At 48.2% G+C, this 13,522-nt stretch overlaps 1 protein-coding gene across 3 annotated transcripts in view; it reads left to right on the forward strand.

Annotated features, from left to right (window-relative positions):
* Positions 1-3,394: 3,394 nt before the first annotated feature.
* The window catches only part of Ptk2b (protein tyrosine kinase 2 beta), a 122,564-nt gene continuing 112,436 nt past the window's right edge, over positions 3,395-13,522 (forward strand). For 2 of the 3 annotated variants that reach the window (XM_052191146.1, XM_052191144.1), the window contains exon 1: positions 3,395-3,542. The gene's annotated coding sequence lies outside the window, so the exon portion shown is untranslated. The remainder of the gene's footprint in view (positions 3,543-13,522) is intronic. The other variant, XM_052191148.1, reaches the window with a different exon arrangement.

The raw sequence follows: 13,522 nt of genomic DNA on the forward strand, positions 1-13,522 counted from the left end.
TACATACCACAAAACTAAATCATCTAATGAATAAATGGACAAATAAACAGGATAGGTAGTTCTCAAAAGAAGTACAAAACCGTCAGCAAGTACTTGAAAAGGTGTTCGACATCCTTACCTATCAGGGAGATGTCAATTAAAACTGCTTTCAGATTCCATCTCACCCCTATCAGAATGGCTGCCATCAAGGAAAAAATGGGACTCAAAGGCTAAGGAGGGTGCCAGAGTAACCCAGTACACGTGCACAAGGCTCGCTGGTCCACTCACGTCCTTGTCATCCAGCCGTGACTCCTGAGGAGAGAACCGGAAGAATGAATACAAGTTAGATGCCACAGAGACACTTGATGTCCATGTTGGCTGGGTCTCTATTCACAGCAGCCAAGGTATAGAGTCAACATGGTTGTCCATCAACCGATGAGTGAGAGAAGACAATGTAGTACACAGACACAGACACACACACACAGACAGACACGCACACACACAGACAGACACGCGCACACACACAGACAGACAGACAGACAGACACACACACAGACACACACAGAGACACACACACAGACACAAACAGACAGACACACAGACAGACAGACACAGACATACAGACACACACACAGACACACACACAAACAGACACACACAGACACACATACAGACACATATAACACAGACATGCGCACACACAGACATGCACACACACACAGACACACATACACAAACAGACACACACACAGAGACACACACACACACAGACACAGACACACACACATGCAGACATTTTATTCAGACACAGAGAAGAATGAAACATATGTCATTTTTCTGGAAAATAAATGAAACTGGACATCATCGTGATAAGCAAAATAAGCCAGACTCAGAAAATTATCAAATCTTTTCTCTTATAATGCAGAATCTAGATTCCAACATTTATATAAATTGGCCCTGGTGATTCTGGCCTCTTATTCTTCCTACTTGGCCAGAGGGAGTAGTGAGACTGCCCAGGGTAGTGGTTCCTAACCCGTGGATTGTGACCCCTTTGAGAGTCGAATGGCCCTTTCACGGGAGTCACCTAAGACCAAGGGAAAACACACATATGTGCATTGCGATTCTTAACAGTAGCAAATTACAGCTATGAAATAGCAACAAAAAGAATTTTATGGTGGGGGCGGTCCACCACAACACGAGGAACTGTATTAAAGGGTGGCAGACAGGAGGGGGAGAACCACTGGAGGAGCAAATACCAGCCCAACAGGGAAGACAGTGGGTAATGAGTTAGCAGCAAAGTGCCTGATTTACATGTATGAAATGTTATAATGAAACATGCTTTATTTTTAGAAATAAAAAAATAAGTGTTCAGAGAAGTTTGAAGGAAACAATATGCTAGGTAAAAAAAAAAAAATGCACTGTTTGTGCACACAGAACCTAAGACCTCAACAGAGCAGGACAGAGATATGGCTGCAGTTCCTGTGTGTGCCCACGTAGGGGCAGCACACACAAACCCAGCTTTTCTTCAACAGCCAGATGCCATTCTCTTAGGTAGCTCTCGCCTTTACACCACAAGACCGTTACCCATCCTTTCCCAAGTGCAAGGATTCAGAAAGCCACCCCCTGCCGACACCCTACGCCACCCCACTGCTCACACCCTCTGACAGTTTTGTTTTGTTTTGTTTTTGCCCTGTGGTCATTTCATTTACTTCAGACTGTGTTCATGAGTCTTCACTGCGCCCCCAACTTTATCCCTCTACTTGTCTTTTTTTCCCCCCAAGGACTAGCTGAAGAAAAACCCATCTGGCCACCTCTGCCACCTTCCTGCCACCAACATCACCTCCAAGCCTGCATGTGAGTGCAGAGATAGTTGACAAATGGGACAGTTCAGGATGGCAGAGAGGGCCCTGCTGGCCCAGCAGACGGCAGGGTATATTGTGGTGTTGAGACATTTGCGGGTGGGTGAAGCTCGCTTTAGATTAGGGCTTTCAGTAGACACAGAGTATACAGCTAAAAATCTACATTTTATTACATCTTAAGAAACATGAACTTAAAAAAAGAAACATGAACTTTATAGCTTTAATTTATTTTATGATTGTTATTGATTTTTCGAGAGGGGGGAGGGGAGGGCTTCTCTATGTAGCTCTGGCTGTCCTGAAACTCACTCCTCAGGCCTTGCATTCAGAGTTCCATTTGCCTCTGCCTCCTGAGGTCTTAATTAATTAATTCTGTTTTCTCTTGAGAAACCATCACCACCACTCTGGAAGGTCAGTGTTGGCGCCTTCTGATGTCCTCTCGCCACAGCAGGTCTGCTGAACATAGAGGTGGGGTAGGTGAAGAAGTGTCATGAAGACTGTGGCTTTCACAGGTAGTTGGGCGGCTTGGTGTTACACAGGGTCAGGATTGCTACTGTCAGAGACAGAATTGTGACTAAACCCCAAACCCCAAAGGGCACAGGATAAAAATGTCTGGGGGAGGGTCTTCTGCTAAATCCAACTCACTGACTTCCACTTAGGAGAAAGTCGGAATCTTTGTAGGGCTAGAGAAGTGATGTTACAAAGTGCCTTTGCTCTGCCTCAAGTACCACTGCCTTACTGACCCAATAAAGAGGTGGCCAGTCTCTTCAGAGGGTCCGGGACACAAACTGGCATAGGGAGAGGCCACAGAAGAAAATAATTGTGAGGATTCTGTATTCTTTTCTAGTTTCGTTGTTTTGTTTTTGTTGTTGTTTTGTTGTTTTTGTTATCGTTGCTGGCTTTTGTTTTGTTTTTGTTTTGTTTTGTGTTGTGTTGAGACATGATCTCTTTCAGCCTAGCCTCATCTTGAACTCACCACATAGCTGAGGATAAATCTCCACAGGGCTGGAATTACAGATATCCACCACTACATTCATTATTATGCCTTTGGTTCTGGGAACGGAACCCAGGCTAGACACACATTCTTCATCTGAACTGCATTCCCAACCCCTTCCCCGACTGTGTTTGGACTGTGTTCTGATCTTCCAGGGTCTGGGCTCAGAAACCCAGTCCCAGATGTTTCCAATCCTCTACCAGTTGTATAGGGCATCACTAATACTCATCTGACCTGGGGTGGGGGCCATTTCAAGGTGTGGGACCACTGGGCTACTGCTGAGAACGTGAGACAGGTCTGGTGAGCAAAGGCTGCAGAGAAGGGTGTCTGGAAGAAGCCAGGTGTGGTAGGAGTTGGCGGTCAACCAACCACAAGAGGTCCAGAGCACCCGAGGACCCCAAGAGGGGTCCTAAGGGAATGGGCTCTGGTCCCCGGGTCAGCCGGGCAGCTCCGGGAATTGCAGGCGCCATCTATTTCAGAGTTTATGGTAAAAGGTTGGAGCCTGCACACACACAGACAGCACACCCCACCCTTTAAGGAAGTGGAGAGGAGAGCAGCAGGGGTGTGGTTAACGACCGAGAGGAGGAGGGGGAAAAACAACCTGTCAGCCTCTTACTCAGCCTCTGCCGGCAGAGCCGCGCGTCCTACCTGCGGCGGCTGCACTCACCTGGCCCAGCCCGGAGCCCTGGCCCGAGTCCGCGCCTCGCCCGAGGGTAAGTCCTGCGTGTCGCTACCCAGCGCCGGGGTCAGGGACACGTCGATCTCTCGGCTTAAGTGGAAAGCTGGAGAGGGTCTACAGTTCCGGTCCTTCGGGGAGCCTAGACCCGGTTGAGAATTCCTGGAAAGGTAGCCAAGGACCCGGAAAGTCGGAGGCGCGGAGCAGGTGCTCTCTCTCCCTGAGCTAGTCGCCCTGAGCTGGGGGAGAAGGCATCTATTTTTGGAGTTCTTTTAAGACTAAAGGGTGTTTCTCTCTTTTTGTCCTGTTAGCTTATTCAGACAGGGGAGACTGGGGCACAGTTGAAGTCGGCTCAGCGAAGCTGCTTGTCTCTATAGGCTGCATTTGGGGACTCCAAACCCAACCGAGGGCTTCAGAACCCAACTTTAGCTCTAGCTGAGACCTCTGCCCAGGCACTGCGCGCTCTTCTCCCCAGTGCCCTTGGCACCCATGTGGCCTATCTTCCCACCCCTGCACCACCCCTATCCCAACCTCTAGAACGTTTTTCATTTGCTTGTTTGTTCGTTTGTTGTTGGTTCCCCCCCACCCCCACCCCCCGAAGCCGGAGCTTTAAGACGAGCGGGGTTCTCCAAGAGGAACCATACCATAGTGTGTGTGTGTGTGTGTGTGTGTGTGTGTGTGTGTGTGCCGAAGTTCCAAAGTTCACACTAGCCACACTGGCTCATTTTGAAGCTGCTTTCCCCATGCCCCTCAAGGGTTAAGTTCTGGGCTGCTGTTCCTGCTGCCAGGCTGTGCGTGGGCAAAGCTTTGGGTGGGTGAACAGTGAGTGAGCATATGGGTGATGTTCTGAGGCCCACCAAGCCCTGCCACCTGCCCTCACCCTCAGCCATATGACACCAGTATCTCCCATCATCCCTATACTGGACCGCTGGGCTCCTTGAAGGAGCCAAGCTGGGACCTGGGGGTTGGGGGTTGGGGGTGGCATTAGCCCGGGGAGCAAGAGGGAAAAGAACCTTAGATCTTGAGCCAGTCTGGAGCCCTCTGCATGATTTGGAGAGGGTAGGGGTGCCAGGCAGCCCCCGCCTCGCCCCCCTTCCCCCTCGGCCGTGTTCTCAGGTGGACAAGCTCTTGAGGTTCACAGTCGCTACAGGTGGGGGCGGGGATGCAAGAAATGTAGGAGGTGGGGAGTGACTCACGACCCTAGGGAGGAAGGAAGAAGTCACATTCATAAGAAAGCCCTAACTTCGGCAGGACAGCCTGCCTTCTTTCTTTCACTTACTAGCATCCTTCGCGCAGCCAGGTGCTCCTGTCAGGTGAGACCTGTAGCTCCAGCTGCCCAGGGCCAAGCAAGGATGGGCGGGACTGCCATGAGAAGAACTAGAGTTCCACCAATACAGTGCCATGGGGCTGGTCAGGGACAGGTCCTGAATCTTTCTGGCAGAAGCAGCTGTGAGAACTAAAGATCAATAGGGATTAACTAAACAAGGAGAAGAAAGCAGGTCAGAGCTGGAGAAGTACAAATGCAAGGCTACCGGGCGGGGCGGGCGGCTAGAGATGCCGGGGAACTGAAAGCAGCCAAGAAGTGCGGCTAGTTAGGAGCCTAGAGTTCAGAGGTGAGGGGGACCTGCAACCTTAAATAGAGGATGCTCCCCAGGCCTGGGAAGGCGTGCCCAGGCTGCCATGGCAACTCCTCCTCGGGAGCAAAGCTTGGAACCTCAGGCTGCTTGAAACTTCCCAGGGTGCCTCCACTCTGGGATGGAGGTGCCAGATTTAGCAAATGAAAACACGGGGCATTCAGATTTGAATTTTAAATGTACAAATTTGTTGAAGATTTTGTTTTCAGCGTTAAGTATGTCTCATGCAGTATATGGGATATACCTAATACTCAGGCATCACTTACAGTTTATCTGAAATTTAACTGGATGTCCTGAGTCTGTCTGGAACAGGGAGGCTAGTGTTATGAGAAGTCTAGACCTCGAACTAACCCAGCATTTATTTTGTGACAAATCCTGATAGATCCCGTTGGAGGCTCATTCTATGATTGGTCATGGTATTACTCTTGAGAAAAGAAAAGCAGCTTCTCAGTCAGTTCACTCATCTGCACAGCTGAGGAAGGGTCTAGAAACTGGGAAAGCAGCTAGGCTACTTGGTAGTACATTGGGAAGAAGCTGGACCAATGGTCCTAGATTCAGATGTATGGGAAACTGTTTGATTCTCTGAACCTCAGAGCCTATTTGTCAGGTTTAGGGTAAGATCCTTGATGATGTATGAAAACACCACTTGAGTATATTCACAGACAGTGACCAAAAGAGCATCCACAAAGTCCTTGGGGTGCATCTTCTTCTGATTGTCTTTATAGAGTGCCTAGAGATCTCAGGGAACCTGAATTGGTTTGGTTCCTGCTTGCTGTGAGAAAAGTTTGCCTCTGGACAGAGGCTGGAGGGGGAGTGAGAAAATTATCTCTTCAGGGTTCCTTACCCCCTCCTGGAGCCTGCTTCAAAGACAGAGGAGACAAAAGGCTCTCTTCCTGGAGGGCTGCAGGTGGGGAGAGAGGACTGGTTCAAACCTTAATTAACTGGAGAGAAATATGGATGGATGAAAAGCAAATGTGTGTAAAACACCCAAAAATGCACCATAAAATTAGGTTTTCATTCTCTTTTGTTTTATAATAACTTCCTTATTAGAAAACCTGAACTGGAGCTATAAGAAGGAAGTGTACCCAGTGAAACAGGCCCTGGCTTTAATGAGAACATTTCTCAGATTTCTCAGGAGTCAGAGACTTCCTAAAAGGAGAGAGAGAGAGAGAGAGAGAGAGAGAGAGAGAGAGAGAGAGACAGAGACAGAGACAGAGACAGAGACAGAGACAGAGACAGAGACAGAGAGAGGCATTTCCCTTGAGGACTGATGGGTTATATTAAGTTGTTCTTTTCTTCAGTGGTAAAATTCTGTCCCCTAGCCCAGCCCATTTTGTCCCTAGTCCCTTAAGGGTGCCATTTATCTGATAGAAATAATCAGAGATATTCTGTCAATGAAACATTCAAATGATAGGCTGTTGATATATGCACGTCCAGGGTTGTGCTAAATCCTGCAGAAAAGACAGTGTGTCCTGGGATTTGCCTAGCATTCCCTGAATGTGGCTACTCAAGCCCACCAGATTTTCAAGGAAAAGAAGCATTACATACACAGAGAGTGTGGATGCATGTGTGGGGTGCAGGCCGCACAATCTATCAGAAGTCATTGCTCCCCCATACTTCTAACTAGGATGGGTGAAATTCATCCTAGAGTTGACATGCCCAACTCAGAGAGGTTTAGGAAATGAGCTTTTGTGTGCAAAATTCCAGCCTCAACATTTTTCAGGAATAGAAATCTCCCTTACCCAGGGCTGCTTAGCACTTCCTGATTGACAGGGTCCCCAGACTCCTCAGTCTCTCACTACCAAGGATCTATTATCTCAGACTACCTGGCCTGCCAGGGCATTGGGAACTTCAGAGAGTTAGCCAAGACACCGTGATCAGAGAGGCACAGCTGGGATGGTTTGAGAGCTAGAGCAAGTTTGAGAGAGAGAGAGAGAGAGAGAGAGAGAGAGAGAGAGAGAGAGAGAGAGAGATTGTTGTTGTGTGACTCTCTTATCTTTCAGGCTGGTCCCAAGAGAGGTAGGGAGAGCAGGACCCTGGTCACACTGAGAAGCAGTTGAGTGGGCAGGAAGCCAGGATTACAGTGACTCTAACTGGACCTTCTCTGTGACCCTGTGAAGGTCATTTAGTTGTGGCTTCCTTATCTGTAAGGCAGAGGTGGTAGCAGGTCTTTTGAGGGTAGGATGATGTCATCTGCATTAGCCAGGACACAGATAAAACAGAGATGACAGCTGCTCTTACCCAGGGCAGGGTAGGAGAACCCCTACTGCCACTCCTGACTCCTAGTGAGTGTCAGAGCACTGGTAATCTGTTGCAGAAGCCAGGCCTTCAGAGCACTGGGGCTGTAGTCATACACCAAGAAGTATGGGCTATTGTTTCAATATTAATTAATATTACCCCTGAGAAGGGATACTCATGTACCAACTTAATAACCTCTGCTGTACATAAAACATAACAGACACACAGTAGATACTCAGAAGTGTGAACTCTCCCAAATCTTGAAATTTATGGGCTACATCTGGCCCATAAGAGTTCAATAACAAACTGGTTATTGTTGTTGTTGTTGTTGTTGTTACTATCTTGCTTGACTTTGCAGCACATATGTTTATGGTAGGACAGGATGGGGTCGGAGAGGGGGTTGTACACGTGCCTGTGTATACTTGGCATAGGTTGGAGGTCAGCGTCAGGCATTATGTCCCAGAATGCCATGCATCTTGATTTTCCAGATGTGTCTTAGTTTCCCTTCCTGTTGCTGTGACAAAGTACTCTGACAAAAACAGCTTAAAGGAAAAAAAAAAAAAAAACTTCAGTCAGCCATGACAGAGAAGGCAAGGCAGAAGTCACCGGAAGCAGCTGGTAACATTATAGCCTCAACCCCATACTGGTGCCACACACAGTGGGCGGGTCTTCCCACCCCAATCTCTGCAATCTAGACACTCCTCCACAGGGAACCGGGGATCCTAAATTCTTTTGAGCTGACAGCACCAATCACCACAGGTCAATTGACCAGGAACTTTCTCACTCTGCTTGACCTGCTGGCAAGTTGCAGGAACGCGCCTTGCTTTGTCTCTCCACTGCAGCTATCTTATCAGCTGTGCCATTTCTCTTGCCTGCTTTTGTTTTAAGCTTTCTGAGATAAGATTACGCTGGGTACCCCCATCTTGGCCTCAAACAACCATCGCCACCTCCACCCGCTGCACCTCTCCCCTCCAAGTCCTGAGATTTCAGGGATGCACTGCCATGCCCAGGAATTTTTTTTCCTGGCTTGGGGACAGAATTGAGGGTCTCACAAATAGCAGGCAGACCCAATCTACCAATGGGTTCCACCTCAGTCTTTTCTGTTCCATTTCTGAAGCCATAGACCACTTCTGACGTGAGAAGAACGTTCTCAGGTGGCAAGTCAGAGAGGCATGAGGCAAATGCCCAACAGTTTTTATCTTGGCTCTCCAACTGTCAAGCCAGCATGCTCTGGGGACAGCTCTTGGCCAGGAAAGATGATGCCCCACTGATACTCATCAGGCCCTGGAGCTTGAAGGACCAGTTAATGGTTTGGTAGCAGAACATGGTGGCTATCCTTCCTAGGTCTTTTCATTTAGCATGCAAAGCTCTGAGCTGTGTGAGGGGGTGGCCGGGAAGGGGGCAGCTTTTTGAGTCACTCAGCTGTTTCTCAAGGTATAATTATTACTCGAGATGACAATCTGATTAATAGAGCAGACTCCAGGCTGCACATTTTGATACATTTCTACCTAGATGCAAAGGGCAGATTGATACAGTGTAGAGTTTGGGGTTTTTTTTGTTTTTTTTTGTTTGTTTGTTTGTTTGTTTTTGTTTTTGTTTCTTTTTTTGAGAGATAGATCCTCCAGACAGACCAGGTGGTCTTCTTACTGGTGGGCACCTCTCTAGGTTCTGGGTCTCTCTAGCTTTTCCTTTTGCCCAATGCTAAAGGGGCCAGGATGCTTACCAGGCACATGTCAATGCGATTAACACTGAGATGGACCACAGCTAAGCCCAGGAAGGCTGGGCTCCTATCTTGCTCATTTATGTTTTCTCCCTCCCATCTCTCCTGACCTTGTCACTAACATTCCTCTAACCACAATTTCCTGAGGATCCCCCCCACACACACACACACACCTCTGCCACCTCTCCCCACTGTGGTGCCTTTCCTGAACCCATGGGCCTGCTGGGATTTTCTTCCCAGTTTGAAGCTGGCTCTCCCACAGGGTTCCTCTCTGAGGCAGACGTTCAGGCACACCGCGTCCTGGTTTCTAAAGCAGCCCTGTCCTCTTTCCAAGTCCTCCAGACCCACAGCTCTTTGTCGCTCAGGAGCGTGTGGTGACAGCACATTTCCAGTTAGTCCTCTCAGCTCGCCTCCACACCTTCCCACTCAGGGGGTCGCCTCTCCAGGGGCGCTTAGTGCTGGCTCCCCAACACCTGTGTGGCTGCTCTTAGCAACATCCGGTTCAGCCCCTTCCACATGGATTCTGGGCTCTGAATCATCAACTGATTGTAAGTCCTGTGAATCCCAAACTTCGGGCTTAATTCTGTGGAGCCCCCACCTAAACGGTGGGTGCTGCATGCAGCCTGAGTGAATGAAGACCTGGCCTTGAGAGTCTGTCTGGGCCCTTGAGTCTTTAATAACTGGCTAAACAGTTTTGAGGAAGTTTCTCTACTTGGGTACATACACACACACACACACACACACACACACACAGAGAGAGAGAGAGAGAGAGAGAGTTATATATATATAACTGGTACTATCTGTCTGACAGAATCCTTGGGAGAAATGCTTGATGCCTGTCACCATGTCCTATAAAATATCACAGGCATCATGACAGGAAAAAGAGATGGTTTAGGGATCAGGAAGATGTGAATTCTAGCCTTAACTTATTTTATATCTGCATGAGCTTACCAAGCCTCAGTTTCTCACGTGTAATTCAGTTTCCACATTTGTTTAATGTTTCTCTTACCTCCTCCCTGCCCCCCCCCCCCCGTCCCCCCATCTGAAGGCTCCTATCTACCTCAGCAGGATCATAGGCGGGCTGGGTGGGGGAGGTGAAGGGCACCACGCATAGAGAAAGCTCTTTAGGAGAAGGTGGAGATTTGTGGCGCCATGAGAAAGGCACTGCATGCCTAAGACTAGAGGAGAGAGACTATTCTGTCTCAGATGCTTCCTAGGAAGGTTTGGTATTGGGAAGAGCTCTGAAGAGAAAAGGAAGCTCCATTTCCATTTCCGGGAGCAGAGAAAAGTGTAAATAGGAGCCTGCAGGTGGGAGGACAGGGAGAGCTGACTGACTGACTCATTCTAGGTGGGGCCAAAGGTAACGAGTCAGTTGGGGTGAGGAGAGAGAGAGAGAGAGAGAGAAGACCTGGACGTGGAAGCTGAAGACTGTGGACATTGTTGGGAAAAGCTAGCGACTCTATTGGGAAGGCACCAGCAGGGCAATGTTGAAGATGTTGAGTTGGGTAAAGGGACTGAGGTCCAATCTGGGGAGCAGGCTACAGAGTAGACAGCTTAGCAGGAAACTTGAGCTTGCGTGGGGTGTAGACTTGTAACAGTCCATGCAGGGTCGTCTCAGAGGTTGAGAGCAGTGTCCAGCTGAGTACTCAGGCACCAACCAAGGCTTCAACTTTCTCGGTGCTACAGTTTTGCTTTGTTTTGTTTTGATGAATTTGAAAGCTGGAAGGAAGGCTTATGGGAATGTTTGACTGTGTAGATTGTATGGGTCGTTTGCATTCTTCATGACCCTTTTTTTGTTTATGTTGTGGATACACACACACACACTCAAGCACACCCGTGTTCCTTTCGATGGACCTTGTTGTTCTTAGGTCCGTGTTCACTACCATCCAGTCTACGTTTCCCATGGAGGTCTCTGCACACAGCAATTAGATCTGCAGATCTTTCTCCTTCTGCATCTACCGAGAACCCTACACTTCTAAGTCTAGAAACATTGCCGCTGGAGTGACCCACCTTAAACTGAAGTCCTCTCCTCTCAGCAAGCCTCTCCTTCCAGTACCCCATCTCCAGGCCCTTGTTCCCTCCACACACTCTGGCCTTCCTCTGCACCTGCACTTTCCCTGCTCCAAGCTCGCCCATCTCTGAATCCCACAGATTCCTGCTTCACGCCTCTCATTCCTGTTCCTTCCTTATTTTATGACCTCCTCTCAGAGCTCAGGCCTTATCACCTAGTATTACTAAACAGAATTACCATCTCTCCTCCTCCCATCCCTAGGAGCTGTCAAGGATAGAATTCCAAATTTCTCAACTTTATGATTCAGGGCTCTCATTTTTTTTTCTTAATTTTTGAGATTATTATTTAATTACAACATTTCTTCGCTCCAAAGCCTCTTATATAGCCCTTGCTTACTCTCCTTCAAAGTCATGGCCTCCTCATTTTTTTTTTTTGATTTGTTTTTTGGTTTTTTTGGATTTGTTTTTTTGAGACATGGTTTCTCTGTATAGCCCTGGCTGTCCTGGAACTCACTCTGTAGACCAGGCTGGCCTCGAACTCAGAAATCCGCCTGCCTCTGCCTCCCAGAATGCTGGGATTACAGATGTGCGTCACCACTGCCCGGCTGTGCCACCACCACCCGGCCCTCATTGTTTTAATTATTATTACATGTATATATGTCTGTACATATATTTCTAAGTATAACCTGAACAGACTGTATAATGCTATCTGTGTGCAATCCAACCGTAACTGACCCTTTTTATCCCATGTCCTTAAATATCCCAAACAAAGCCCTTCACCCCTGCCAAGCTGCCTTGGTCACTTGTACCCACAAATCTCTATTCCTCTGGAGGACACCAGTCCCATCCTGCTTTTGTAAACCAGGTCCTACCTATTCCTGTTCTAAAGCTTGCTTCATGACACACACTGGAAACCTGCTTTCCCCATGGCGGCTCCCAGGCTTCTTGATTGCTGGGATCTGCAGTTTATTGACACATCTTCACGTTCAATTCTTCCTAGCCAGGGAGGTGCTTTTCCTTCTTCAGTCCTTCATGCACCCTCAAATTCCATAGTCATGGGACTCCATGTCCCCATCACTCCTTCCCCACACACTCATGCCTGTCCAAACCTTGCTACACAGACTAGCTCTTCCTCATTCCTGGCACGAGCCGTCATGACATCCAGCTGTGACACAGAAGACATTATCAAGCCTCTTCCTAGATAGCTGTCTTCCTTTGAGGAAGAGATTTCCCCAAACCCAGAGAGGAGTCCTGGATCAAGATAAGGAGCCTGCAAATACCTTTACAAATCCACTCCTGAGTCCTTCGAATGCTCCAGACTCTGATTTCTTTACCAGCTCTTTCATTTTCTTGCTCTGAGATTGTCTGGGCCACGACGAGGAAACACAGACGATGGATAGAAATCGCCTGGACTTCACTCTCACAGTGACCACAAGCCTATCTCTTGTGCTTGTGGACTCTGAGCTTTTGACTCTCGAGGTCTCAAGAGGTGAGGACTCCCGGTGCACGTTAACTGTTTATTTGCAGAGTGATGTCATCCTTAGTGGGGACCTGACTCTATAGAAAGTACATTTGTGCTGAGCCCCTAACCTGTGTTCACACCTTGAGGTGCCTGAAAGATTAGAGAGCCTTGCCCTGGGTTGGTGAGCTTGGGTTAGTGGTGTGCACAGTGTGGAGCTGTCCACACAAACTCTTTGAAAGGTGTGCAATTTTCGCCCCTGAGCTCACACATATGCTCATGGGAAGAAAGCTCAGTTGATGTCCCAAAGAATCTAGAGCTCAAAGGATTAAGACACTGGGGCTAGGGGGTTAGTTCGGTGGGTAAGAGTATATGCTGTGGATGCATGTGGACCTGAGTTTGAACCGCTGGCACCCACATAAAAAGCTGGGTATGGTCAAAAGTGCCTATAATCACAGTCTGGGCTTTGCGTAGAGGTGAGAGAATTCCAGAGTGTGTTGGTCATCTCTTCTAGCTGAATGAGAATTCCTGGTTCAGTAAGACCCTGTCTTAAAGGAATAAAATAGAGAGGAATTGAGGAAGACATAGGAGGCCTCCCTCTACCCTCTCCCTGGACCCTGCACATAGACATGCAAGCATCACACACAAACCATATACCACACTCGAACACACATGGAGGCCCAAAATAACATTTTAAAGATTTATTTATTTATTTTATGTATGTGAATATTCTCTCTCTCTCTCTCTCTCTCTCTCTCTCTCTCTCTCTCTCTCTCTCCCTCTCTCTCTCTCTTTCTCTCTCTCTCCAGACATACCAGAAGAGGGCATTGGATCCCATTACAGATAGTTGTGAGCCACCATGTGGTTGCTGGGAATGGAACTCAGGACCTCTGGAAGAGCAGTCAGTGCTCTTAACCGCTGAACCATCATCTCTCCAGCCCCCACAAAAATCAAGA

This window comes from Apodemus sylvaticus, chromosome 8, assembly GCF_947179515.1.
Source record: "Apodemus sylvaticus chromosome 8, mApoSyl1.1, whole genome shotgun sequence".
Lineage (NCBI taxonomy): Eukaryota > Metazoa > Chordata > Mammalia > Rodentia > Muridae > Apodemus > Apodemus sylvaticus.